This window comes from Cygnus olor, chromosome 2 (genome assembly GCF_009769625.2).
Source record: "Cygnus olor isolate bCygOlo1 chromosome 2, bCygOlo1.pri.v2, whole genome shotgun sequence".
Taxonomy (NCBI): Eukaryota; Metazoa; Chordata; class Aves; order Anseriformes; family Anatidae; genus Cygnus; species Cygnus olor.
Window position 1 is genome coordinate 62,213,868 of NC_049170.1, and position 26,260 is coordinate 62,240,127.

Below are 26,260 nucleotides of genomic sequence, written 5' to 3' on the forward strand. Positions count from 1 at the left end.
ACACAGCAAAGGGACTCAGCAGAGACAGGAGAACCCTGGGCTGAAGTGATTTCTGCTTAGTCCTTTGAACACGTGCTCAGAACGGAGATCCCAAAGCTCAGCTGAGAGACTGAGGGAATTATCCTCAAGCAGTAGCTCAGTGGAAGAAAGGACTAATATCCTAGATGTGAAAATCCTCATGAGTGGATTGTTTCCCTGGTTTGTGAGCTCAAAAGCTTGCTACAAATACAGGTTGGAAGAAATTATTCAGTTTCTGGTCTCTCATCTGAGGAGAAGAAGGAGCAGAAGGCAGATGTGGTCCATGCCACAGTTAAAACAAAACAAAACAAACAAAAACAAAACATCAAACAAACAACAAAAAAAAAAAAAAAAAAAAAAAAAAACCACCTTGTACCTTTCTGCAAAATATGAGAATGTTCAAAAAAAATGTAGAAGATTTGAGCAATATCAAAACTTTTCCCACCCTCACTAATAATGACACAGCTATCTTAAATGAGTTACTGGCTGCCTTCTGCACTAACCTGAGAAAAGATGTGTCATTCTTACTTCCTTTCAAAGATGTACATGGTTCATATGCACAAACAGAGAAAACCTTTTCGTAACACTTGAAATCATTGTCCACATCAGTTTTGAGCTCTGTCTTGACTTCTGGACGGTGAATGGTAGTTTCCCAAGAAAACTCTTAGTCCTGAGTAAAAAACAACACCCTGCATTGATTTAAAGGAATCCACAGATCACAGAATCATCTAGATTGGAAGAGACCTCCAAGATCACCTAGTCCAACCTCTGACCTAGCGCTAACAAGTCCTCCACTAAATCATATCACTAAGCTCTACATCTAAACGTCTTTTAAAGGCCTCCAGGGATGGTGACTCCACCACTTCCCTGGGCAGCCCATTCCAATGCCTAACAACCCTTTCACTAAAGAAGTTCTTCCTAATAGCCAACCTAAACCTCCCCTGGCGCAACTTTAGCCCATTCCCCCTTGTCCTGTCACCAGGCACGTCAGAGTTGGAGAATAGACCAGTCCCCACCTTGCTACAGCCTCCTTTAAGGTACCTGTAGAGAGTGATAAGGTCGCCCCTAAGCCTCCTGTTCTCCAGGCTGAACAATCCCAGCTCCTTCAGCCGCTCCTCGTAAGACTTGTTCTCCAGACCCCTCACCAGCTTCGTTGCCCTTCTCTGGACTCTCTCGAGCACCTCGATGTCCTTCTTGTAGCGAGGGGCCCAAAACTGAACACAGTACTCGAGGTGCGGCCTCACCAGAGCCGAGTACAGGGGGACAATCACTTCCCTAGTCCTGCTGGCCACACTGTTTCTTATACAAGCCAGGATGCTGTTGGCCTTCTTGGCCACCTGAGCACACTGCTGGCTCATATTCAGCTGACTATCAACCAATACTCCCAGGTCCTTCTCTGCCAGGCAGCTTTCTAACCACTCATCTCTAAAGTCCCTAAAGTCCCATTTGATAGCCTTCAGGCTTCTCTCTTCAATATCAGCTCTGCCAGCCTGGACTATCAAAAGAGGATAGTAGTCAGAGGGGCGAACCAAGTTAGGAAGCTTTCTGGCAATGTCCCTGACCCTGGCCCCAGGGAGGCAGCGGACTTCCCTACGGGTAGGGTCACATCAACAAATAGGGCCCTCTGTTTCCCTGAGAAGGCAGTCGCCTACAAGGATCACCCTTCTTTCTTTCTTAGTGGAGGCAGTCCTTAGGCGTGGAGTTGACTTCCTCACCCTAGGCATCCTCCTGGGTAGACTGTTCACCTCATCCTCACCCACCAGTCTCTCAAGCTCCAGGGTCTCAAACCTGTTGTGTATTGGCACCTGGGGAGGCAGGGCTGGTAGGGAGGGGGGTTGCCTGCGACGTCGAGTAGGGACCTGTTTCCATTCCTCCTCATCTCCTAGGTCCCCTCCCTCTGCTCGACAGGGCAAGGGGTCCACCCCTGTTTGGGGTGTCTCACCCCGGTGCCTTTCCTTCAAGTCTTGCAGGGCGTTGCTCCATCAGTCTATCTCCCGCTCACACTCCCTGATGGCCCTCAACCTCTCCACCTCTTCCTAGAGCTCTGCCACCAGGCTGGCCAGGTCGTCCACCTGCTCACACCTCATACACATGGTGTCTCTGCTGCCCTCAGAGGGCAGCAACAGGCTCAGGGACTCCGTGCATCCAGAGACCTGAACTGCCGCATTTTTGAGCGGGCACTCAGTCTGGGTGGCCACAGACTTTCTAAAAAGAGCTCTCCGCCTAGTGATGACCATGGTGGTTCACCTATAGGTAGGCGGCCAGTAGACGAGTTTTTCCTGTGAGCAGGGCGGAACGCTCTGCCCTGCCTGAGCGCGCCCTCCCTGCACAAACTGCCGCGCAAACTGCCGCACCTCGCCCCACTACTGCGACCAGGTGACTAACTGTCACCAGGTTTCAGTGGAATTGGGCATGCTTGTAAAAAGTCTTGCAATTGCATAGGGGATAAGAATGCAAGCTACTACACAGTAATAATCTTGCCATAATTGATCTTAGAATCACACATTTTTCCCCCAAATATTATTAGCATTAACTTTAGTATGGGAGACTATTTATAGCCCTGTTCATCACAGAGGTGCACCAGCAAAAACTGTCGAAACACTTGAAATCGATTCCAGTTACAGTAAGACCCTTTGTGAGTTTCCTGTGGACAGAGAGAACGCCACTTAAATTAGACACTAGCATGGAGCACTTTCAGCTTCAGCAAATCCTTGTCACTCTGACTGGAAGTCTGAATAAGAGGCACCTTCTGCTATCAGTCTGTGTTTATTGTTAGTCAAATTACCCTTATATAATGAAAACCAAAGAGAATGATTTCAAAGACGACTCATTTGTGATAACATCTTTTTGATACCCAGCTCAAATTGCTTTAAAAAAAATATCAAAATAAGTAAATAAAATCACCCACAAGCTTTAGAAATTAACAAAATAGTAATCAGGAGTATTACTGACTAGATCCGATTCCATGAATGTCAGTTTCAGTTTACATACAGAAAAAGCCCAAGGGCTGCTACTACAAGCTGGAAAGACAAAGTCTGCTTAACTGAGAGACAAAACCGTGCCTTCTGATCTATGGTACACGTTCCTTTCCCTTCTCTGACAAACTACCTTAATGAACAGTAGGAAAATCATGAGTAAGATGAGAAACAGATGTTCACTGTGAATATATAGTGAACTATATTTCTATTCAAGAATTGCTGCATAGAAATAGGTGCACATCTGTTATCTAACTATGATATTCAAACTTAATAAATCTGATATTCTGGGGATATATCAGAGAGCATATGTGGACCAGCTAAGCAGTGAGCACACAGAAGGTCTGTCAGATGCCTCTGGACGGTATCCAGCTATGGTGTAAGGGAACTGTAAAGAAAATGCACATAGGCTGGATCAACAGAGGATTGGGGGGCAAGTGGAGGGAGGTGATTGTCCCCCTCTGCTCTGACCTTGTAAGGCCCCACTTGGAGTGCCACACCCAGGTCTGGGGCCCCCAGCACAAGAAGGATGTGGGGCTGTTAGAACAAGGCCAGAGGAAAGCCACACAGATGATCAGAGGGCTGGAGCACCTCTCCTCTGAAGACAGGCTGAGAGAGCTGGGGATGGTCAGCCTGAAGAAGAGATGGCTCCGGTGAGACCTCATTGCAGCTTTTCAGTACTTAAATGGAGCAACTTTTTGCTCGGTCAGATAATGACAGGACAAGGGGGAATGGTTTTAAACTAAAAGAGGGCAGATTTAGACCAGATGTTAGCAGGAAATTCTTCACTTGGAGCGTGGTAAGGCACTGGAACATGTTGCCCAGAGAAGTTGTGGATGCCCCATCTCTGGAGGTGTTCAAGGTCAGGCTGGATGGGGTCTTGGGCAACTTGATCTGGTGGCATCCCTGCCCATGGCAGGGGCAGGGTTGAAAATAGGTGATCTTTAAGGTCTCTTCCAACCATTTAACACTGCCCAAAAATATCAAAAGCAGACTGCATGTGGTTACACTTCATAATGAACACATGCAGTAGCCTCAGTCAACTGGGTTGACAGAAGCGTCCGTGATGTGTATTGAAGACCCTTTGATGCTCCAATCAAGTAGCACGTTGGTGAGACAGGTACAGCACACACAGGAAATCATCAAGGAGCTCACCAGTCTTCTCACAATAGTCAGCAGATATGATTCATTCCACAGTCTGCCACATCTGAGTCTAGGGCTCTACATATATAGCATGTGTGAACTATGCAGGAATAGACACAACCTAGAAAGCCAGCTACAGCAGGAACCCTTAAAAAACAACAGGAAATACAGTAGTAACTGGCAGCCCACAGCCCAGTGGATTTGTATTAGACTGGACAGTTATCTTTTGCTACTGCTAATGTACAGAAAAATTCAAGTGACAACTTCCAGAGGAAGAAAAAACATATGTTTTCAAGGAACAATCACTGAAACACACAGCATTGTGTTACTGGCATTTCTTATCAAGAGAAATTACAAGCAATTTCCCATTTAATCATTTTGCCTTCCTCTTATGTCCTAGAATATTCTTCTTCCTTTGAATGCCAAATAAATACATAAATAAATAAAGCAATTAATTTTGTAACATTTAGAAGCATGATAATGTAACAATGTCATGTTTGGTGGAATCAGCAGGGTGGTAATTGGGTTGTTTCAGTTCACCTTAAGTCAAATAAGCTTGTGACCATATTAGCCAACTATAGGTGAAATCATACAAAGTTTGTATTTTCCCCTCAGAGGCATCAATTCCTTCACACCTGTACAGGGACAGAAGTTCTATGGCCAAAATATTAATGAATTTTGTCTTACCAGAGGAAGCCAAATTAGATTTACAGCCTAAGCAATTCCGTCCATTCTGTGTCTTCTGTGTAGAACTGCAGAAACTCTCAGCACTGAGTCCTTTGAATTGTCCTTGTCTCTACCTCCCGCTACTGAAAACTTCTAAACGGTGTAGTCTCTTCTGACATGCAAACACCCTGTCCATTCTTGGGTTCTGACCTTTGGGAACTGAAAGTCATAAAATATAAGCAGTAAAAAGCCTCTTACTATTGAATATAGACAAAATTGCAATGTCAGATTCTTGGTTATGAGGCCATTAGAAGTACTGGTCATGGGTCTTTTTTCATTAGAGTCAATAACCTCAACTAGCATTAACCTTCTATAGAAATGAGGCACATAGGTTCTCATGGAAGTCATCAGAGAGGCATAGCTATGATGAATCACCTTCAAAAGTTGCCTGTCATATATTATCTTAGGGAAGTGTCCACTGCTTTTAGATGTGCCTTCCTCCACAAATGACAGAAATGAGCTTAAAGATAAGCTTAGACAGGTATTATAGTTTCAGAGAGCTAAGACGAGGTGAGATAACTCTTTCCATTGAATAAATTGAGACATGAATGGGGGTAAACTTCAGATGTGGGAGAGAAAGGCTGCTATATTCTTTTTTTCACAACTAGCCATCTTAAAATGGATGTTTCCCAAAGTAAGCTTGCCTCTGATGGACTTTTTGAGACCTTAGCTTGTAATAATTTTGAGAAAAACTGTAGGATCCCTGAACTTTTTGAAAATGTAACCCAAAGAGAGCAAATAAGGTCTTCCGGAACCCAGCCTTTCCAAATCACTGGTGCTTTTTATAAAAATGACCTCAGTTATAACATGTCAGACAAAAACCTAGGGAACAATGGCTAACAGTTTTCAATTTGCTTCTTTAAAAACAAGTACCTGAAATGAACCGTATAAATTGCTATTTCAGGCAACTGAACACACACTGTCAGTTTAGTGTTGATGCATCCAGTGACGCATTCCCCATTTTCTTATACAGACTGAATCTTTTTCTTTGAAACCACAATTATCACATTTCTGGGTCCTTGAAAATGGTCATTCTTCCAAATGATGCTAGCAGATTGCTTTGTGCAGATCTGAATGTCAGAGCTGCACACTGGCTTTTTACTTCATGCTCATTGCAAAAACTGGGGGGAGTTCAACAGATTAATATCAAAATATTTCATTGTAACCTTAATTGTCCCCCATCTGTTATCATTAAAATATCTACAGGAGAAAGTCTGTAATTATCTCACTCTTTCCAGCTCCTAAAATCACTTATGTTCCAGAACAACTTTTAGGAACCCACAGGGCAGTTAAGCAAGTGCAGATCTGAGTGCACATAACATGTGAAATTCAGGCAGAAATATGAGTGTCAGATTCTGCACTTGGAATGGAGCAACCCTGGCTATACATATGGACTGGGTGGTGAGAGGCTGGAGAGCAGCCCCATAGAAACGGATCTAGGGGTTCTGGTTGACAGCGAGTTGAATATGAATCAACAGCGTGTCCTGGCAGCCAAAAGAACCAACCCTGTCCTGGGGTGCATCAGTTGTGGCATTGCCAGCCGGATGGGGGAACTGATTGTCCCGCTCTGCTCTGCACTGGTGCGGCCTCACCTCGAGTACTATGTGTAATTTTGGGTGCCACAACACAATAAAGACATAAAACTATGAGCGAGTGTCCAAAGGAGGGCTACACAGATGGTGAAGGGTCTAGAGCAGGTGTATGAAGAGCACATGAAGTCCCTTGGTTTGTTCAGCCCAGAGCAGAGCAGGCTGAGGAGAGGCCTCATGGCAGCCTGCAGCTCCCTCACGAGGGGAGTGGAGGGGCAGGCGCTGAGCTCTGCTCTCTGGGGACAGCGACAGGACCCGAGGGAACGGCATGGAGCTGGGACAGGGGAGGGTCAGGCTGGGTGCTAGGGAAAGGTTTTTCACTGAGAAGGTGTTCAAGAACTGGGACAGGCTCCCCAGGGCAGTGGTCAATGCAGCAAGCCTGTCAGAGTTCAAGAAGCATTTGGACAACACTCTCAGACATAGGGTTTGAATTTGGGGTGGTCCTGTGTGGAGCCAGGAGTTGGACTCGATGACCCTTGTGGTTCCCTTCCAACTCAGGATATCCTATAATTCTATGGTGCAATATTTAAATATGGATTTATATACCATTTTCTCATGAACCACACATTTTACACAGCTGTTAGCTTTAATTTTTGCTGTGATCAGAGGTAACATTGATAAAAAGTTTCAAATATGGTTTTATTTTAAATTGGCGTAAATGGAGAATACTAAGATTTCTGGTTAAAAACTTCAGCCATTTCCTTTCTAATTAAATGCTTATACCTCTCCTTGGTAGATTTTGGTTATGCAGGCACTGAGGCCTCTAGACACATTTAAGATGTGGGTCCTGACTTCTCTGCCTCAGATTTCTATTTAGCACAACATTTATTGCACATACTACATAACTAATTAATTGACATTATTTACACAGCTGACTCACTGGTATAAAATCAGAAAAAAAATAGATAAATTACTACTGAAATTTTAATTATAGCCGCATTTAAAGTCTGCTATGCACTTTTTGTAGCCTGTAAGTTCAGGAGTTCACCACACTTCTCTGGTAATACCAGCACATGCATTTGTAAGCTTAGGTACTTAATACACATTTTGTCATCATATAATTTCTCTTCCCTCCTCCCAGTAAAATGTTAACTAATATATGTTAAAAGAAAGCTGTTGCTTTTTCTTTTGCCACAAAGTTTGCATTAAACTGCAAAATCATTCCCTCTTGGTGGTTGCAATTAGACCAGTCTATACTTTTACAAAACATTCCTTTTCTTTCCACCCCTATTTGGCTTTATTTTGAAGGGATGCATTCCCAAAGTCAGCAATAAATATTCGCTTGTCTTTTGCTAAAGGCTGGAAAACCAAGGCCCTCTCCCAACTTTTATTTGTACATGTTGAAGGTGTTGAACAAGATAATGGCCATGCCAGGATTTTTTAACAACCTGGGCACTAGCAGGAAAATCATAGTCTTCTGAGAGAAAGGGCAAAAAGAGGCAAGTATAGTATGAAAGCTGGAGAGTGCCAAGCCACCACTTACAACAAAAAATAGCTCAGATAAGGGTTGCATTTGATTGAACACAGATGATTCTGAATAGTTGTCCACATTTTCTCCCCTTTATTGATAGACTGGTAGTTTGGACTTTGCACTATCTCCTGTCTACTGCAATTACCAACCTGGCTAACAGATCCAGGTATACTGCTAGCCATTCAAACCTTTGTTTGCTAACATGCACGAGAACTGGACTTGTCCACAAACCACTGTCTGGCCCCTGCAGCACTGGCAGTTAATGTAAGTTAGATGAAAAAAAATCTGACCTATGCTCATTTACCTGAGACTTCCATGTCGAATTTGGAGATAAACCCAGACAGACTATGCAAGTATCCCAAGAAGTCTAACCTAGGAACGCACTTTTGCTTGGTGGAATGGCACCTCCTTGTTTTAATTGCAATAACTAACTTCTCCTTTTCTCAATCCAAAAGAAGAGTCAGAATGGCTGCTCCAGCTGATACAAATTACCAATTGCAAATGTTACGGGAAAAAATCAAGATTCCATGAAACACATACGCAAAAACCTGATGGGTCAAAAGTGCAATTGGCCAAATCTGGAGAGCATGACTGGAAAACGACCTCTTGGGGAAGAAGAAACATTTGAAATTGATAGCTTGTATACTGAAGCACAAAATAGATTAGCAAGTAGAAATAAAACAATGCTAAGTTTACAGTCAAAATCGTAAAAAGAAAATTGTGCAGCTGATGAAATGATAAATTGTAGGAAACACTTTTCATTCATGACTGTTCTTGTAAAAAGGAAAAAAAAATGCGTGAGATTTCCTGCACTCGCTCAATGGAACACAAACAAAGCACTTCAAAAACATCTGTTAGAACTAACCCAAGGTTAAAAAGAGAAGCAGCACTAAAAATGTCTTTGAATAGTGGTAATAAGAAAAAGACGTGACAAAGAACAAGAGGAAACTTGTGAAGATTGTTTATGAAAATAAATTTCTTAGGCAAATTATTATCATGTTTACAGGGGCATATGTCTTCCATCTGCATTCCCTGCATGCACTGTTGCATTCCACATGCCATGTAGGAACGTCTTCAGTTGCAGATATCTGCAGACCAATTAGCTCTGCTCTCCTGTTGTAGAGGGACTGAACATTTCAGCCATATTCACAACTGCAACACCCAAATACCCTCATGCCTCAGGCTCTGACTGAAGGAAGTATTAGTCCCCAAACTACCTTTTTGCAGATACATGATTTCCTATTTTTCTTAGTAAATTCTCATTCCTCAAATTGTTAAGCAGGCACAATAAACATCACTGAATGGGTTAGCTTGACATCTCAGCACTCATACTACCTTGTTTCTGCCAGTCATTTCCTTTCCTTCCCATTTTACTGCCTCACACTCAACTTTGGCTCTACCATCATTGGTTGAAATTTCACTAGCAGCATCTCAGTGATTTACTTTGCTTGACCTTCCTAAGGCCTATTTCTGTATTACACTGGTAAGATTTAACAACAATATCAATAATGCAAAATGGGACAAACAGATACTGAAGCTGTCAGAAGCAGATTTATTTTGCCATTCCCTTCCTAAGAAGATATAGCACTTGGATGGCCACAACATGGATGCTGAGAGATGCACTCTAGCAAAAACTCAGAACTTTCTGTCCACTAATGAAGAAGGAAATCTTCACAACTGCTGTGTCAACTGACAACAGCAAGATAGCATCAGAGTGAAGGGAAGCAATGTGTATGAGGACAGTCAGTTGTTTCAAAACAATCATACTGAACACTAGAGTGAACAGGGAATTTCTGCAATTTACTGAATTACCAAAGACCATTTTAATCTTCATGTAATAGAGCAAAACTTTTAAAGGTACATTCAGTCTGCCTTTTCTCATTTTCTTCCCCAATTTACGCCACCTATGATGACTATAGTGTGCTTACGTGGCAAGGTTTCGGTAGAGGGAGCAAGGACTGTAGGGCTGGCCACTGTGAAGAGTCCAGAAGCTGCCCCATGTTAAGTAAGAGCCAGTTCCAACCAGCTCCAAAAAGGACCCACTGCTGGCCAGAGCTGAGACAGTGAGTGGTGCTGGTCATGCCTCTTGTGAGAGCATATTTAAGAAAGGGAAAAAAAATAAAAATAAAAAAATAACGCTGGAGAGGAGTGAGTAAATGAGAGAAACAACCCTGCAGGCACCAAGGTCAGTGCAGCAGGAGGGCAGGAGGTGCTTCAGACACGCTGCAGCAGTTCCCCTGCGGCCTGTGGAGAGGCCCCTGGTGGAGCAGGCTGTCCCCCTGCAGCCCATGGGTCCCACATGAAGCAGATCTCCACGCTGCAGCCCGTGGAGGAGCCCCCAGTGGAGCAGGTGGATGTGGCCTGGAGGAGGCTGCGGCCCATGGAGAGCCCCCGCAGCAGCAGGCCCTGGGCCAGAGCTGCAGCCCGTGGAGAGGAGCCCACGCAGGAGCCTGGGGTCTGGGGGAAGCTGCCACCCGTGGGGGACCCATGCTGGAGCAGTTTGTTCCTGGGGGATGGACCCCGTGGTACGGAGCCATGTGGGAGCAGTTCTTGAAGAGCTGCTGCCTGTGGGCAGCCCCTGCAGGATCAGTTCGGGAAGGACGGCATCCCGTGGGAGGGACCTCACGTGGAGCAGGGGCAGAGAGTGACCGTGAGGGAGCGGCAGAGACGAAGTGACCACAGCCCCCATTCCCCATTCCCTGTTCCCCTGCACTGCTGAAGGGGAAGACATAGAAGAGGGTGGATGGGGAGGGTCTGGGGGTATGTTTTTAGCTTACTTTTAGTTCTCACTACTTTACATTATTGTTAATTGGTAACAAATTAATCTTCTACAAGCCAAGTCTGTTTTGACCATGATGGTAATCGGTGAGAGATCTCCCTGTCCTTCATCCATGAGATCTTTTTTCACTGTATTTTCTCCCCCTGTTCTGCTGAGGAGAGGTGTGAGAGAGTGGCATGGTGGTGCTTGGCTACCTGCCAGTCTTAAACCAGAACACCATCATTACAACCTCCTCTGCCACATCACATGCTAGGTATGCAAATTTCTGAACATCCAAAGTCTGCAGTGACAATGGCAGACCTGTACAGGAACTGTGCTCTTGAGGTTTTTCAGTAAGGTCTGAAATTCTGTTTAAACATTCTGTCCCACTGTAAAGTGCAAACTCAAGGATAGAGCTCAAGCTACATACAGTCTGTTTGCATTTGTTTTACAAAATAAGCCACTCTAATTTGAGGTGAACACCAAAAATATTTCATCTACAATTGTGGTAAACCAGAACTCAAGACAGTAATTAAACCACCACTTATCTCAGTGAGGGTAAAATAGTATTAGTCAAGGACTGTTTACGAGCAGTGTTACTGATATGAGTCATTGCAAGTGAAGGAATTATTCCAAGATTGCAAGGAAGCATTCTTAAAAATGCATTTTGAAGCTGAAACAGCAACTGGAGGAAACACACACCGTTATCACATGGCTTTTGTCCTTCAAAGGCATTTTTGGAACAAATATGAGCTGGGTTCTAGACTGTAGTGATACTGTCAGGAGAAGATCCTGGTCTCTGACCAGAACAGGAAAACTTCAAAGATTTGGGGTATATTATGCGAAAACCCTGATGCTTCCCAGAATAATTTACTCATCCTTCAAAAATCCTTAATCTTAACAGTGTAGTAATATTCTCTTATGGAATTAGCGTGATCTAAAAGGATCAAAATAAACATTTTTGCTTCATTTCCCCTTGAAACAGCAATTCTGAATAACCGGTGAATTCACAGAATACTCAAAGGACATTTGATGGAATAATAACAATAAAGGAAAAAGATCTTTAGATTTAGCCTAAGCGATATTTATTAATGTCATTTCTTAAGAAAATGAGGCTGATTCAAACTGTCTATCCATCTCCAGAGACCTATGAAACTATCAGTCAATCTCAAACAAGTGTTCTAAAACACTATCTGTACAAAATTGCATAATAACCGGCCACCGTACATAACTAAACTGCTGAAGAAATGACAACTTCACCACTATTGTTAGACAACAGAGACTGTACAGAGAGTCTCAACTTTGACACAAAAGAAACCAGGCTTCATCGATGGCATGCTTGCAATATTTAAAGGCTCAGTGAGAGCATAGTATAGTCAGACCCTCCACTCCTCTCAGCAACTAAGTAAAATCAGATTACCCAACTGAACGCATATGACAGAGTCAACCATTCAAAAATGAAAAAATATGAAACAGCATATAACTTTCCCCCATATTTGGAAAGTCTCTTTGAAAAGCTGCCTCCAAAATTGCCATTGACAAGAAGAAAAGCTGGAAAAACTCACAAAATGCCAACAAAAGCTCTGCTGTCATAAAAATAGCCCAAAGAACTTCACATTCGTGGATTAAAACTGAAGTTTGGGGGAAAAAATCTGTTTTGGAACATTATATTCTTCTGACTTAGGGTTTACACAGGTGTAGTTAAAATTGATGCTCTAGAAGTACACCAAAAATATTCATTTTCATATGGTATTCCTCTCCAGTGCAAAACCTCAACCAACACTATGTTCTTATGTAAATATTGATGATTTTTCTAATTATAAAAGTATGAAGTTCCATTTGCAATGTTTTCTTGTCTTTGGCACTTTTTCAGAAACTGCATAAGAAATGTACAGAAGTTCAAGTTCATGGAAGTAAACGAGAGCTATCCCCATAAGCAGGGGGTAGTTTTCTTTCTACTTAGGTCATTAAGCATCCATTAACAAGAAGAAAAAAAAAAGAAACAAAATTTTGCAAATTTAAAGACAAATTTGTAATACATCCCTTCCCCTTGTACACGGTTGTTGGAAAATAAAAAACAAACAAACAAAAAAAACAGTTAATGTTTTAGGAGATAACTAGTCAAGAGAAAGCTCTTCTTTGTAAATATTCAGCCTTACACCGTTGTCAGCATCAGGGCGATGTGAGAAGTGAATACCTGAGAAAACTTCCCATCAGATTCAAAGGAAGAGGGGTAAAGAGGGCTCTCTTAAGCACTGTTGGGAAGGAGAAGACTAAAACCATATTGTACTGTTCCCACAACGATTTGAAAAGGGGCAACAAAACTACGTGTGGAAGCCCAGAATTAACTGATGAAATTACAGGCTAGACACAAATTCCAATTTCTTTACTTACACAGCAAGGAAGAGTTGGAAACAGTTTTCTCCTCTAGGTCTGGCATCCCTTGGGATGAGCTCTTTCATAACAGATTGTTACACACAGAAAATCCAGCTACAATATTTTGTGGAAATGCTGAGTTTGTGTGGGGCATTAGCTAGCATCAGCATGTAAGGACATTTGATACTTGCAACAAAACTTGCTTGATATTCTAGCTGTCATAGTTGTCACATTGACTTTCAGACAATAATCAGGATACATTTTTACCCTGAACATAAATAAATAAATAAATAAATAAATGGAGAAGATACTGGGTTCTGCTCAGCAAAATCAGGACTTTCGCATCCAAAAAACACAGGTGTGCAACCCTTATCTTTATTTCAGCATGTTAAGCTATTGTAACCTGATTGTCTTTACTGAAAAACACTTTTTTCTTGTCAGGACTGCCACAGTACTGAAAAACACAAAACGGAGCACCTTCCTCCTGTGTAGGTATTAGCACATGCAGAATACACATCCTATCTCAGCCTAGTGGCTACAGGCTAAAGGGAATCACCAGCTGTTAATAAATATTTAAGTTAATCAGTTGTAGTGCAGTAGGGAGCAGGATGAAGCATGCTAAGGTGTTGTTTCAAATTCTGAATTCTGAAATAAACCTTCATGAAATTACATCCTAATACGCTATAATAATAATAATAATAACAATAATAATAATAATAATAACAATAACAATTATTATTATTATTATTATTATTATTATTATTATTATTATCATTATTATTATTATTTATTATGTCGCTGTGCGCCCTGCTGCAACACTGATTTTTTCATCAGGGCATGCTTCCTTCCTGTGCATCACTGGGCAGGAAATTTATTTTGAACATCGTTTACATCTTGCTGCGTTGACTGTATAGAGTCTGAAAACACTGGTAACATAAAGAAAATGAAGAAATAAGGGAAATATTTGAGGATGATACCCACAGAAAATCTGCTTGCTGACTGTACTGAGTAGCCAACACAGGACAGCATTCTCCAGTGCCGCCAGATGGGTTCAGCTGTACACAGACTCTACTGAGCCCTAAGAGCACACCATCTGTTTCTTCAAAGGTGGGTTGGTAAAAGCAATGTTAGAGGTCATTTCTGAAATGCACAGATTCTGGGAAGAAGCATGGGTTTTTAATCAGAAGTCAGGGGGTATTGATTCGGGGAAAACCACAGACAAAATAAGCTTTGAATACAATCCCCTGGCAGAGACAGAAGATGTAGGGCAGACTGCCTCTTCTGGGAGTCAAGGCAATGCAAAATTATGTCACATGGAGATTAAGCTGAAGGGACAATGTAGAAAAGAAAGAAACATATATTCTGTATGGAAAACCTAAGAGAGGATAGGCAGACATCTGTAATGCTTTCAGCATACGACATCCTATAAAGATACAATTTTAAAACACTGCCTCCTAAAGAAGTACAAATCCTTTTCCCTGAGTGATTCCTTAGAAGTCCATTTTCTTCAGCTTTTGGTTACGTAAGCCTCCTGCTGGTCTCCAGTACTACTTGCTGCCACCTGAATCAATAGCCTCAAGGCACTGCATCTAGACTGGTATCTTGAAATTCTCTTCCAGACTTCAGTTCCTCTCTAAAGGAGTCTTTGACAGAGAGAAAAGTGACAGCCAGTGTGCACGCACCATCCTGTGGCGGCTTTACAGGCAGCTTCACCATTCTAGTGTCCCAGCAACAGCCTGCCAGTGGACCAAAATGCCTCCAGGACGGGTCAAACAGTTGTTCCACATGCTCAGAGTGTTCTTGTGCTTAAGAAGAGAGCTAAAACACAGCCAGGGGACTGCCAATGTGGCTCAAGTCAATGGTGCCTCAACACAACTGCACTTGGGTCTACAGTGTCTCCTGATACTTGAGTCTACAAAGAAAGGGAAAAGGCAAAGGTGGGCATAAGCAGCTGCCTGGACTCATCCTTTACAACTGCCAGTGCCAAGAATCTAAAATTGTGGCCCACAACCGTGAAATATTTTTACTGATTTGATATTTTGAGGCATGCCTTCCCCTTTTGGCATTCTTCAGTGTGGAAGTTTCATTTCTCCAAACATATACATACAGGACATTTAGGAATAGCTTAGTGTAGGACAGAGCAGTGTAAGTAACTGAGAAAATATCAGGTTGATATTTTCAAAAGTATTGGCCATAAGGAGGAAAGGAAAAGGGCAGAATAACAAGAAGCACCTGATACAGTAGTAGAGCTTGTGGGTGATCTTTCCTCCCACTCATCTAAGACTTGTGAGTTGTTTTATATTTTTTTTCTTTCTCTGCCTCATTTCCAGGAAATAAACTGTTATGAGAATGATGGCTTGCACTGATGAATTTTTTGTTGTGTTAACTTTCTAGTGTTGCTTTGTCTTATGAATATAAGAGCTGAAGAAATAACAAAAGTATATAATGTGATTGATTTTATAATTATTGGTGCACTAAAAAAAGATGATATATTTTCTCATCAAATTTACAAAGGAAGTGTAATAATCTCTCAAACTCTTTTTCTTCAATAATCACTGAATGTACAATGAGAAGCTGAAATGTCACTATAGGCTCAGGACTACACCTAGGGAAGTTTGCACAATTTGGAAATTTCCTTGTTGATCTCCAGGTCATAATAAGCACAGGATAGGCAGCATTTCCATCTATTCGCATGATGTTTTTACTTTGCACGGGTTAACCAGTTTGAGTAAGGAAAGGTTCTACATGCTACAGTCAATCTAAAAGGCAAATGTTCAGTTTCAAACCTGACAGCAATTTATTTATCTGGACCAAAAAAAGAATTCTCTGTTGTTGCCAAATGGGTATTGCATGCACAAACAACCCAAAGTTGTTGTGGGTTTCAAAGGTGCAAAGTTGTCTATATTAACTGGGGAGAGGCAAGAGAGAAAGCCATATAGCTGGGAAAAGACACTTAAGGAAGTTAAAAATGGGGGAGACAACGGAGCGCTCTAGTTATCAGACACAACAGATGTAAGCACAATTGATTTAGTAACAATTCATAGTATAATACTTTCTAGTGAAAATTCAGTAGTATAGCTACATTCTTGTGTAACTTAATCTAGAATGGACTGTCATGTATCAGATTACAGTGAATTTGTCAAAGGAAAATAGCTTACACAAATTATCTGTCCTGCACCCCTTCCCTCACCTTGTTCACTGTGATGCCCCCAATCTCAATTTAGTTGGCTACTGTTGGAAAACCCTGCTTTATTTTAAACCTACTTTACCACATTAAAATTCCATCACAGAAGATTACAGTGTACTCATTAGCATTGTAGCACTTCTAATGAAGACAGGAACAAGCTGTCCTCCAAACTCTGAGGTCACTAGATACTTTCACTTCTGCACTGAACTGAAAGACTCATGGCAATCCTACCCTATATGACATTAGATACAGCTTTTTTCAAAACACTAGGAACACCTTAATTTCTGAAGGTTAGAAATGACTGTTAGAGGGCTACATGATTCCTCCTCCACCTCAGTGTTGTTGACATTACTGCTGCATGGAAAGCATGTACAGAGAGCTTACGACCTTCTCCTGGTTACAGATGTCCTTGTATTGCTTATACGTGGCAAGGTTTTGGTAGTGGGGGGCTGCAGGGGTGGCCTCTGTGAGAACAGCCCAGAAGCTGCCCCATGTTAAATAAGGACCAGTTTCAGATGGCTCCAAAAGGGACCCACTGCTGGCCAGCGCTAAGCCAATAAGCAATGCTGGTTGGGCCTCTCTGAGAGCAGATTTAAGAATCGGAACAAAACTGCTGCACAACAGCAGCTGGGGAAGTGAGGAGTGAGAATCTTCCTTGCAGCCCCCAAGGTCAGTGCAGCAGGAGGGCAGGAGGTGCTCCAGGCACGCAGCAGCAGTTCCCCTGCGGCCTGTGGAGAGGCCCCTGGTGGAGCAGGCTGTCCCCCTGCAGCCCATGGGTCCCACATGGAGCAGATCTCCACACTACAGCCTGTGGAGGAGCCCCCAGTGGAGCAGGTGGATGAGGCCTGGAGGAGGCTGCGGCCCATGGAGAGCCCCCGCAGCAGCAGGCTCTGGGCCAGAGCTGCAGCCCATGGAGAGGAGCCCACGCAGGAGCCTGGGGTCTGGGGGGAGCTGCCACCCATGGGGGACCCGTGCTGGAGCAGTTTGTTCCTGGGGGATGGACCCTGTGGTACGGAGCCATGTGGGAGCAGTTCTTGAAGAGCTGCTGCCTGTGGGCAGCCCCTGCAGGATCAGTTCGGGAAGGACGGCATCCCGTGGGAGGGACCCCACGTGGAGCAGGGGCAGAGAGTGACCGTCAAGGAGTGGTGAAGACGGCGGAGACGAAGCGTCAGGGACTGAACACAGCCCTCATTCCCTGTTCCCCTGCACTGCTGAAGGGGAAGACATAGAAGACGGTGGATGGGGAGGGTGGGAGGAAGAAGGTGGTTTTAGTTTGCTTTTAGCTTCTCACTGTTGTAATCTGTTAGTAATAGGCAATAAATTTTATTAAGCTCCCTATGCCGAGTTTTTGCCCGTGACAATAATTGGTGAGTGATCTCCCTGTCATTATCTCAATCCTTGAGCCCTGTCCATCATATTTTCTCCCCCTTTTCCTTTGAGGAGGGAGAATGAGAAAGTGGTTGTGGTAGAGTTCAGCTGCCGATCTGGGAAAAACTCCCACAGTCCTCTAGCTCATTCTGACAATGGGCCTGGTCTTTCACAAGTCATCCTTCATATCACACCATATAAACTATGGATCTCATACACCCATAAATAAGGAAGGTATGCGGAGGTACAGTGGAGTGTATGCACTTTACAGAAAACATTCATCAACCAAAACAGCTCAGTGGATAGAACAAAGTACTGAACATACATCTCCTGCAACATGATTTCACATGCAGTTTTGCCATTCTATATGCATACTATTTTCCTAAATAGAGGAGAGTGAAGGTTAAAGTCAGGAGAAGTGAAGGTTGTCAGTTTACACAGAAGCAGAAGGCTTAAATTAGTAGAACTGCTCTAAAGGTTTGGGAAGTTTTATCAATAATCAGCCAATCTGAGGTATTTTCAGTGACACAACAGCACTGTGGTTTATTAAAACTAAAAGCACAGACTGATAAATATTTATAAAGCCAGGCAGCCATTTCTGAATGTTAGATAAGTGAGGAAAGGTTATTTCTTAAATCCTTTATATTTATCTGGATCAAAGAGTCTAAACTGAATTTCTTCACAATGTTTACAAAGCACTGGACCTAACTAAATAAGCAACCACAACCACTAGAAATTATTTAAGAGGTTTTAAAGACAAATATACTACCAAAGCTTAGATTGCTTCATTCAAATAATGACAAAAGATTAGATATAGATGAAGTTGTTTTCTTCAAATTTGCACAACACAATTGAATTAAATCCTTTCAATTAAGAACAGAACTGTGACTAAATAGACATTTCACCCATCCCATTTAATATGGTTTCCTAAAAGCAGAGAGCCACATCTATAGCATGTGGGTGTGATAAGAGGGAACCGCACAACTGAGCCTGTCTTTGTGGAAAGACACCCATAGAATGTGTATGTGATTCTATCCATGTCAGTGGAATGCTTCAGGCAACATTCATTCCTTAATTAGTATTAATAATAAGAATGAGAATGTCCCATTTTACTTACTCAACCTGAATGTGACAATCTTATTTCTTCTGTTTACATGGGTTTTTACATCTTTAGATTGTGAAGTGTCATTTCTGACGAAAAAACATAAAGTGGCACCCCACAGCTTTGACCAACCTTTTTCCGGAATCTGACAGTGCAGTGGCTGATTTCAACTACTGTTTTCATGGGACAAAAATTCCTTCTGAAGGACAGAAACACAAAACACCACTTGTCTCTGCTTCCTGAGTCCAACTATAAGCAATGATGTTCTTAAAACTGAAAATTCTGTTTCTTCTTCTTTTCCCCCCGTAAGAACTGAGAAAAATCTGACCCATTCTTTGAGAATAAGTACTGTTTCCAGGATTTTTCCCATCTTTGTTTTGTTGTCTTTACAGTGCTGTGATGAAAGATACCATGAAATTCAGCTGTATGAGTTCACATCAATCCTCCTTGTATGAGAATTAGCAGAATTGGAGGGGCTTTGACTAAACTGAGTCTATCAACAAAACACACACATACTGTAGCTAGAGCTTGCTGTGCTCATGGGTTTGACTCAAAAATCAATTATACTTTAAATGCCTTGATGTTGTCCCTTTCCTTTCCTGTAACCCTACCTTATAGTACTAGTTTTGTTGTTGTTGTTGTTGTTGTTGTTGTTTTGTTTTGTTTTGTTTTAAGATGAATAGAGATTGGAGAAAAGAAAGACAGGTTTTGATGCTGACCTCCCAAATCAGGAAAACCTTCAGTAGACATTAACATGAGTGATGCTGCAAGATCAGGCACTCCAAGAAAATTTACATATTGAATGCAAGTTCTTATTAACTCAACACTAATCACTTTGACCCCATGTTTCCAAACCTGGAAGCTTAATTCTCCCTGAAGGCCAAGACAGTGATGAGAGGTTTAAGATCAGCAGATCAGTTCCCGCTCAGGCAGGAGCATTTGCCATTGCTCTAGCTGCTACACCACAATTGTAAACAGGAAATAAAGTTTTTTTCAAACTAAAGAGTGCTGAGAGTAAGAATTTGAAGTATTTACTGGGATGATTTCTAATGGCCATTCTTCTGTAAAAGTTCCTTGAGATCAATTTTGCATACCAGAAGGAGCTATTAAAATTCCTAAAAATAACTTGTTCACATCTAAAAATACCACACTGTTCAAGTCCAATATCTCAAGCCCTTTTAGGATTGGTAATCAACATAAGCAATAATAAAATAACCATCATTCCATTTCAGTGTGTTAAAAAATGTCGCATTTTTACCTCCATAGAATCATGAGGAACTGACTGTAGTGCTTTAGTACTTTTTCAGTGAGGGATAAAACTCATCTTTCCCATGCTTGGTGACCAGTAACTTTAAAAAAAAAATTAAAAGAGAAAAAACAGTCTTCCAAGCAATGATTGTGCAAAAGTTTCTAAATGTGTACCTATTTGTGTCTATTGTTCCAATGTGAAATACTATTCCTTATTGTTAGTCTTATTTTATATTTTAAGTTTTCATATATTAATCCACATGCTGTATATAAAGTTGGTCTTTATGTCTTTTATTTCCTTGAAATGTAAGAACTTGTGTTCCATGCTGTTGAGCTAGAACTGCATGAAATAATGAACAACACGTTTTAAAACACTGAAAATAGTTGAACAAGCATTTTCGTGCTTTAATGACTTTGGAGCACTCCAGTTATAATATATTCAGCAATGTAAATAATCCTGACATTAAAAACCTCTGCAGGCCAATAAATTAGTTCTATATAGCTCAAAGACACAAAAGGACTGAAAAAGACAGCCACCCTCCCTACACACACACACACGCACACTTCCATAGTTCAAACAGTATACTTTCATGAAATTATTTTAAGGAAATGTATGATTTTCAACAGAAATCCAGCACTGAGTTTCCTTGTTCTTTAGAACAAAGTGAAATGGCAAGAAAGTAAGGTAATCACATTAAAATACATTCCCTTAGGGGGAATATTACTGGGACTGCAGAACGGTTATTTTAATTGGAAGCTATTGCTCGGGTAATACTGGTTTTAAAAGAATAAAATGGAAGATATAAGACTGCATTTATACACGGTTGAAAGTACTAATGTTTCTTTGTATATACATTTCTGAAGACGTCAGCACCATAACTGTTTCTCAGTACATATGAGAGGGATATCTTCTTAAAATTTGACCTACTTACTGCACAAGATTCCATATGATATAAGCCACCTGCTTTCCTTCTGCACACCTTCATATAAAAATATATCTGATTACAATATATGATTGTAATTGTACATGTTACAATCTGATATATGTACAGACTGTAAAAACGCATAGCTTGAAAATATTTTACTTGTCTTTGTGTTTTTTGGTTGAGATGTAAATGTTCTAATTAAAATGGAAAAATAACTCATTTTTAATTTGAGTATCTACCATCTCAGCTTGGAAGAAGACTGTCTTTGCCTCACAAAACCTGTTTTTTAACTTGCACGGCTTCACATAAAGTGGATATGTGATAGGTAGGTAAGTAATACAAGCCTGTTCTGATGTGTCTCTGGCTATATTTCTCCTAGCAGCACTTCTGTCAAGTTAGGAAATACGACCCAGGCTCACACAAATTACAGAAAAGGAAAGATGCAGATTTAGATCGTCAAACTACTGTCACGTGCCACACAAGTCCTTCAAAACAACCTCTGAAGTGTCATACAGGTGAACATAACAGCCCAGTCTGATGGAATTAACTGCACTCTCATACACAACTTCTAGTAACTTTACAATCTCTTGCCATTTGATTACACTCACGAGAGACAAACCTGATTGCCAGCTAAAGAGCCTTGACTTGGGCCAGAGCCCCAACAAGGGGCAAAGACCAATACCCAATCATTCATCATTCAGAAATACTGCAGTAGGAGTGACTGTATTTCAGAGATGTATGTTTGTTAGAATCAGTGTCTCTCCAAGATTAACTGCCTGTAGGCACATACTGCATTACATTGGTCAAACCCCACAACATTCATCCACGTTATTAATCTCAACCACGGGTTTGATGAAGAAAACTGTAGGATTTGTGTTTTATGGTTTCTGTGACATCTATTCCAGCAACTTTTAAGTAGGATGACAGCTTGATTTGACTAGATAAACTCCACAAACACTACCTCATTCTCCCTGAATGACGAGAAACATGGTGACCCACCCTTAAATTCGCACTTACTCTGCAACTTCAGGGGCTGTATGTGCTCCTTTCTCTGCTTATTCCCCATACACAGCGGAAAATCAAACTGGGATTTACTCCAGTGACTTTGAGGTGCCTTACTTTACCTCAAGGCAGATGTTCTATTAATTTCAACCAAACCTGTAGATCTTTCATTTGAATTTTTATTTTATTCTTTTTAGGTCTTCTGTAATCTGTATGAGAGTTGAGTCATTGCTGATAGAGGTCAATGTATTAAAAATAACATACACATTCCTTATGTTACCATTACAGGTAATTCTCTTCCCTCAGACATAAATGAGAGTCTATCTCCCGATAAACTTTTTTTTTTTTTCTTAAGCAATTTAGGATACTCTGCAACCTTTGGCCAAAATTATGAACACAGATGGTCTTCCTCTCTTTAAAACAAATTAATGTCAACATAAGAGTAAACGAAACAGACTCATGTGTCTCTAGGCATTATGTTTTGAATGCACTAACAAAAGACAACTTCATAGAATATGCTGTAATGTATTCCATAAACAGTAGGCTCCATAAGCAAGCCTACTACAAAACTGTTGTGTAGCATAACCCTGATTTAAATTGCATTTAAATATGACAACCTTCTGGTCTCATATTGAATTTAAAGTGTGCAAAAAAATCCAAAATAAAACAATAGGCCATGTTTACTCTTCCTAAGTCTCTGAATTTTGGAAGGAATTTGAGAGAAAATGTGGCAAACTTTGTGCTCCACCCTCTTTATGCAATGAAGCTAGACCAGGGATCAACTTTTTTCCCAGTTGCTCCAAACAAAAATGAAGAGGAGCAAGACCTTTTCAGGTCATAAGTAATGTAGTGTAATAGTCACCATTAAAAGCAACAAAGCTTTGTTGTGAATACACTTCATTAAGCTAAAATGAGTAATACTGAATACACTCAGTTTATAGATCCTTCAGATAACACATACTTACACTATAAGTAACTTTACCTCAAATCTGCAGTGTTGTAAATTTTCACTATCTTAAATTCAGCTCCAGTAATTAAGTAACTCTGGTAACTTCCATTCAATCCACATTTCATTCAGCCTCTGTAGTCTCTAAGTTTGTAGTTGATAACCTACTGAATAGTTCGTGCTGCTTCTCACTATAATCCTCTGAGACCTGCATGGTCCTTTGAAATATCTACGCTTATATTCTACAGCATCCAGTCTGTGCTATGGTTGGAAAAGAGGAAATGAAGGAATGAAAACTATGTTGTCAGTGAGGGTTCATGAGCAAAGGGTGGGATACTGAAAGCTTCTGGAAACAAATTAGGAGCACAGGAGAACTAGTGAACAACTGAGTTAAGGAATGATAAAGCAAACTTAGTCAGTGAACACACAAAATAGGTAATACAGACAGACCTCCTTTAAAAATATTTTTGATAAATAATTAAAAAACCCTATTCTCAAAACAAGAGGGAAATAAAAATAAATGATAGTACAATAAAGAACAAGTAAAGCATCAGTTAGAAAGATACCAAACACAAATACAGAAAATAATGTATGTATCATTAAAGACTTAAACAATGAAAGACATAAACTTAATGATGAAAATGCAAAAGGGACTAATTTGTAAGGTTCTTTGCTTTTTAAGTTTCCACTGACCTCAGTATGCACTGGGGCTATCAGTATTTCCCAGGATCAGCGTTTATATTTAATGCTATCTTGGAAAATCAATTAATTAATTAATTATACAAACAAAAAAAAAAACACCAAAACACAACAATATAATGTATGTAAAACCACAGGTTGCTCTTGGTACAGCACCCATATGCAGTTTAGTTAAACACCAGGCTACATCGCTTGTCTGTATTAGCCCTGTCATTACGTCTTCTTAAATTAGGGTCTGATCTGGAAACCTTCTGTTTAACACACCTGCATAACATTGCTCATGCCTAAAGCCAAGAATAAACATAAATGATCAGTTAGGCTGTTACAAAAGAGACCACTTCCTCCTCTTGGACTGGAAGAAAAATAATCTTACATATTGCTTTAACATAATAAATACACTAAAAATGAAAAATCAATATTCTTATGCTGTAGAACAGAAAAGAATCATGATACTTCATAAATGAGTAAATTTCCTTAACATGGATTTGGTAGTGTTCTTTACGTGAAAAATATTTTAAAATTACAAATGTAGAGCATCACATATTTATCCAATAATCATTACAAATAGTTACAGCTTGACTCATGCTAATTAAGCCTAAAACAAAATCACCATGCTGTAGTTACAGCTTATTCCTAACTATTTTAATCTTTCTCCTCTCCAGACAGGACTTTGATTTCAAGCTCCTATTCTGTAAATTTAAAAATTGTAACTTCAGACAGATCCACATATGTTTCCTTAAAATTATAAATGAATATAAATGGACTTATTACCATGACAGAAACAACACTGATGTGATAGCTACATGGGATTTGTCCATCTGCCCCAGATAAGTGACACGATTCTGGAGCATGTACTACCCCATCTACATCTAATGTTCATAGAGCACATAGGTCTTTTTGCCCTGCATATATTCCTGTCTGTTTTACAGCATATTGTGTGCATATCCTGCAGGAACCTATATTATTTTGAAATGATAGCTTCATCATATTTTAATGTATCAGCAAACTGAAAAAACAAAACAAAACAAAAACAAAAAACAAACACAACCACAACCCTGTCATATGTCTTCTGAAAAATCCTCAACCCTGCCTTGTTCGCTGAACATTTTTCAACCAGGTTATTAAATCTTATTAAACAGTGTGAATAATTATATGAAAAATGAATCAATCATACAGTTATAGTAGATTGTGCTATGGTTCATTAAAATATTTTAGACTTCAACTGACTGGATAATATCTTTGCATAATAAAAACTATGATTTGTTTCAGAAAGGAGAAAATAAAAGTTTGGAGTCAGCCAAAGATGCAAAATAACACTCCTAGAGAGCTCAGGGCACCAGGCAAACTGGGGTGACATTGCACATGTAACAGTCTGGGTCTTAGTTCTGGTTTCCCCAAAACAGGACAAAATTTTTGCCATGCTTAGGGCTGGCCTGATTCTGGTACGAAGGAAACCAAAGGAACTTTACCTCTGAATTCAGTAAAAACTTTGATATGTATTAGAGCCCATCCTGTCAGCCTAGCACAAAAGCTGTAATATGCATAACCTATACTCTCCAATTTCTGCTGCTAGTGTTGAGTCAGGTAGAAGTTGGACTTAATTTTGTAAAACAAGTCAAAAACAGTCTGGTGCAATCTGAGACATAGCTAGGGCAGGATTGATTCTTGCTTGCCATTGCTTCCTTTTCTTTCAAATTGTCCGTGATAAAGCAGGATGATTGGAGACGTAGAAACCCCTCAAGCGAAATAAATACTTTAGAAACAAAACAATCACATTTGTCAAGGTCGTTTAGCAATGGTTCATTTTGTCTGTAACACTCCCCATTACCGTTTATGTAGGCAAAGATTTTGAGCCTAATTAAGCCTACAACCACAATAAAATACCAAAAGCTCTGCGTTTTAGAGGAATGAATCTATCCTTACCACTCAAGCCTGAGTGTGAAACAAGTAGCTTACAAACTAAGACTTGAAATAATACCGGAGAAGGAAAAGAATACACGTGTATTCTACACATACTAACAAATAAACTATTTCTCTGCGTAAAGGAAAATATACATTCTACATTGTCAATGGCAGTGTACATATGAGATAACTGCAATTTTCTGAACTGCAGTGTAAAAAAAGTCCATGTGATAGCTATATGATTCAGAGTACAGTCTTTAAATGGTCAGCTTTTGGGATGAATGTCCCTTTGGCACAGCCAGCTTTCTATGCAGGCATCTTGAGCACAAACCTCTCTCACTATCAGATGGGTTGTCAATATGGTCTAAGAACATACACATTAACATAAGAACATTAATATCAGTGAGCAGAAATGACTCTCCTATTGAAAGCTAACATGAGCAAAAGGCAGGATGCCTCTGAACAGGACCTTGTTAGCAGGACTGTCTGGTCTCCTCTCAGTGTTGACATTTTCCACTCAGTGATGCCAATTTCTTATGATTTTTGAAACTCTGACTTTCCTCCCAGAGAAAAAAGGACTCATAGCAAATATTGCCCATTACTTTAGCACATGATAAACAATCAAAAATTTATAAGAACTATCTTACAAGATCTGTAGAAGTCAGTATGGACTAAAGTATCAAGTTACTGCTAGAGTCGTCAAGGAAGATGAATGCAGTAGACAATCAGCTACGTGTGAGCATAGTGTGTGTCTAACTTTAAACATGTTCTGAACTTCTAAAACACAGTCAAGGAACCTGAAGGGCAGTGTTCACAGAAACTGT

General features: G+C 40.6%; 1 protein-coding gene across 17 annotated transcripts in view; it reads right to left on the reverse strand.

Annotated features, from left to right (window-relative positions):
- Positions 1-26,260, reverse strand: part of PDE1C (phosphodiesterase 1C) — a 318,847-nt gene that overhangs the window by 94,136 nt on the left and 198,451 nt on the right. The window contains exon 1 of one of the 17 annotated variants that reach the window (XM_040546330.1): positions 522-665. The exons of the other annotated variants lie outside the window; for them this stretch is intronic. The gene's annotated coding sequence lies outside the window, so the exon portion shown is untranslated. Of the gene's footprint in view, positions 1-521; positions 666-26,260 lie in introns of those variants that run through there. 17 annotated transcript variants of the gene reach the window in all.